The following is a 4,454-nucleotide window of genomic DNA, read 5'->3' as shown; positions in this document are numbered from 1 at the left end:
CGTAACCATGCTCTTTGATATGTTGCCCCGACGTTCTTAAGTCCGAAGGGCATCACCTTGTAACAAAATGTACCCCACATGTCACAAAAGTTGTCTTTTCCATGTTTCTGGGTCCATCTTAATTTGATTGTAACCTGAGAAACCATCCATGAAAGAGAAAAGAGCATGACCAGCCATATTGTCAACAAAGTATCGATTTGTGGGAGTGGAAAATTATCTTTGGGGCTCGCTCGATTGAGATCCGGTAGTCAACACACATCCGAACTTTGCATCTTTCTTTGGAACTGGCACTATGTTTGCTACCCATTCAGGGTACTTGGCCACTTGTAAAAATCCAGCATCGAATTGTTTCTTCACTTCTTCCTTGATTTTTAATATCATATCTGGTCTCATTCTTCGAAGTTTTTGTTGAACAGGCTTGCATTCCGGCTTTATTGGTAGCTTGTGCATCACGATGTCAGTCTCCAACCCCGGCATATCTGATAAGACCAAGCAAACACATCCCTATATTCCTGAAGAAGGCTTATAAGACCATCTTATTTTGGTGAGAGTGAAGTGCCAATTTTAACTTCCTTTATCCTCTTCTGTTCCCAAATTTATTGTTTCAGTTGTCTCTTTGTGGGGCAATATTTGGTCTATCTTTTGCTCCATCATTCTAACAAGCTCAGAGTTTAACTCACATTCCTCTTCATCTTTATAACCCTCAGATTCTTCGAGACACATGTCATTTTCAAAATCAATTTGTGGTTCAAAAGTATCATTACTCGAACAGTTGATATCTGAAGACATGTGAATCAAAAAGGAGTATATTTGGCTGTGGACAAGAATTTTATCTAATATTTACCAAGAGAAAAATTATCAATAAAGAATAAAGAATACTCAAGAGATGAATAAAATACTTGCTAAGATTAGAATGAAAGAAGAACACTGTTTCATTAAAGCAATGACAAATAACAATTTGTCCTTTTACAAAAGCCCTATTATATTTGGGTCAAAAGGAGACAGATTTGTTATTATGCATTACTTTGAAAAGTGCTTATAGAACACAGGAGTTCTTCAACAGTGAATTGTTCAAACATAGCCAGGAGGACACGGACGGATTGATGCCAATGAGCACTCTCCAGTAGAATCATCTGTGATACGTTGATGCTCAGGCTTCCCCATAAATCTTCAACAAATTTGTATCTTCAATATCCCATGACTGTTTCAGCGTGTCAATCACTATCCTCCCGACACAAAAGATTTGGAAAGAGGCGGAATGACCATGAGTCCCCAAACAAGATCTTCTCCCTTTACTCTTGCCTTCCTCCTTCCTTAAGCTTTTGTGCATCCTTGACTTTATCATGGTACGTTGGTTTGTATCCGAGACCAAAATAATTTCTTTAGGAACTGCAGCCGGCCCTTCAGTGATGCCTTGCAGTTTCTTTCCCAAGCCTTTCCCTACTTTGCTCCTCTAGCTAATGTCTCTTTTAATTGCATCTTTGTATTTTTTGAAAGATGAGGAATGGGAATTCTTTTGCCTTCAGAGATAAAAGTAGCATTAACAAATTCCAAGGATGGAAGGAGGACTCGCCTTGATGGTCACCGAGTCCCATCAACAATGAATCGGAGCTTTTGGTGAAGGGAGGAAGGAACTGCCCCAGCCATGTGAATCCAGGGTCTCCCTAGCAAGCAACTATAACTCGGATGAATATCCATGACAACAAAATCTACTTCAAATGTTGTAGGGCCAATTCTGAGAGGGATAATCATCTTCCCATTATCTTGCGTTATGTCCCATCAAATGCCCTTACAGCATTGCCACAAACCTCATTTGTGATACATCCACAGGAAGTATTTAGAGTGGCGAATGGCTAACATTCAAGGCCGATCCGTTGTCAATTAACACCCTGAGACGATGACTCCTTGCAATGAGCCGTAATGTGTAAAGCCTTGCCCCGCCTTTTCCTCTTCAGGTATTTCATCATCATAAAAATAAATGAAATTATCTGCATTAATATGGTTTACCATCCTGTCCACACGTTCCACTGGTATATCCTTCCTACAAAAGTTTCATTCAGCACTTTGATCAGAGTATTTCGATGTACTTCCGAATGCAACAGTAGAGATAACATTGAAATCCGTGCTGGGGTCTTATGAAGCTGTTCCACAATGTTATACTCGCTGTGTTTCAGAAACTTTAAAAATTCCTGAGCCTCCTCAATCTTAACAGGCTCATTCAATTTATCATGATCTTTAATAACCACATCTCTTGCTTATCAGCCTTTCCAGGGCATAGCATCTTCCACCTGGTGAAAAATCCAACTTCAGCAACCTTCCTTCTTACTCTCAGGAGTATTAATTTGGCATGTATAGTCAGGGAACACTCTTGTTACTCTTGTAGGCAAAAGGGCGCAGGGGTTTTGATCACCACCTAGATGTTATACTTCCACTGCTGGCCTCGTAATTTGGTTTCGATATGACCAGGACAGGTTTTTTAAATTCTTTTCAGCTTCCCTTGAATTTTCTTCAGAAGCGCAGATATATCTTTCATCTCACTCATTCTTTCTTCATAGAACTGCAACTCCTGCTTGTCATTAATTCTTGGACTATTTGCATGAATTCTTGGCAGTCCTGAATTTGATGACCATTTTCACCATGGTATTCACAAAAGTTTCTGTCTTTTCGTTGAGCATTCATTTCTAGGGCTCAAAAAACCCTCTCTCCTTTATTTGAGCATATACCCTTTCAATGTGTTCTTATTTCTTCAATTCTCCTTTTAATTTTCTGATTTTCTCAATAGCGTCACTCCTGATTCTGATGATTTGGAAGCGGGTTTACAGCAACACAGGGTGCTTCAGAATCATTAAAGGACACCACCTTTCTCTGATCAGATCTTCAACCATCTTTGAAAGCGAGACACTTTTCAATGTTATGTCTCTGAGATTTGCATGATATTCGCAGTCATTTCGTTGAACCATTTGGATAAGGTGGTTTAATTGGATCAATGAATTTTGGTGACACTACGTGAGCTTGGACTAATCCATGGAAGAGCTCACTATAAGTCATTGGTATGGGAGTGAACGTCATCCTTTCATTGTTATGCTCGCGCTTAGTCTCTCCTTGGGATGAAGAAGAATTTCCCATCTTCGGCTTACTCACAGAGAAATTTACATTATTCACCTCCTTCTTTCCTTTTCACATAGGGTTTCTTTGCAGGAGTTTGGCTACCGACAATCTGCCCCTTCTTTAATGCTCTCTCGATCATCTCTCCGCACATCACGATATCAGAGAAGCTCTTAGTTGCCACTCCTAACATATGATCAAATAAGGAGATTTTAACGTATCTATAAACATGGTTATAAATCCCTCTCAATAAGCGGTGGGTGCACTTGAGCAGCAATATCCCTCCAGCGCTGAGCGTATTGTCGGAAGTCTCATTATGCTTCATCTCCATATTTTGGAGAGTAACACGATCAGGCATCATATCGGTAACGTGTTGATATTGTTCTTTAAACGCATTGGCCAAATCCTTCCAAGACCCTATTTTAGCTCGGGTTAATTGGTTATACCATCTGACAGCTGACCCCGTCAAGCTGGCCTGGAAACAGTGAATTAATAGCCCATATCCTTCACAAATCCTGTCATTCTTCGACAAAACATGGTCAAGTGAGCAACAGGACAAGTTTTCCCATCATACTTTTCAAATTCCGGCATTTGAACTTTGGTGGTAATACTAGGTCTGGCACAAGACTCAATTCTTCTGCATTCATTCCGTCTTGAGAACCATGCTTTCCCATTTCTTTAAAAAACCTTTGCACCAGTCCTTTAAAGCTCTGGTACTTCCGTTTTAGGTTTCTCCATTTCCTCAGGATCTACATCAATATACTCATGAGGACTGTTTTGAGGGTTAGTCGTGGCCATTTGCACCTTTATAGCTGAAGACCTGCAGGATGTTCAACCAGCTTTTCAGGTGAGATAACTAGTCTCGGGGTAGACTCCTGCCTAGAAACTTCAACAGGGCAGTGCTTGGTTCTTTAACTGTTTCAGTACGTATCCCAGACATCTTGGTCATCATCTCATTCATCATATTAGCCTGGCTTTGCAGATTTGATCTATAATTGACTTTTGTGACTGATCCATCTTTGCCTGCCATTCTTGTTGTATTCTTAGTAAATCTTCTTGCATTTCTTTCTTTAATTGATCAAGCTTGGCCTCCATGGCTCTACTTCGCGTGTGATAAGGATTGGAGTTTTTACTTGCCAGAATCGTCTGTCACATAACCCTTCGGAAATTAATTTTATTGTTCTTTTAAATTCGAATGCATATTATTGGTAATGTGCTATAAATGATACATTTATTGGTGATGCATTATAAATGATGAATTACTTATGCATAATGAATGATGCAAGTATGAAATGCAAAAAGGCGTTGACCCAAGCAGTAACCATTCGGAAATACTTTCATTGGATAAA

The sequence above is a fragment of the Hibiscus syriacus genome, unplaced genomic scaffold (assembly GCF_006381635.1).
Source record: "Hibiscus syriacus cultivar Baekdansim isolate YM2019G1 unplaced genomic scaffold, ASM638163v2 tig00116978_pilon, whole genome shotgun sequence".
NCBI classification, from domain to species: domain Eukaryota; kingdom Viridiplantae; phylum Streptophyta; class Magnoliopsida; order Malvales; family Malvaceae; genus Hibiscus; species Hibiscus syriacus.
This window is presented reverse-complemented; position numbering follows the sequence as displayed.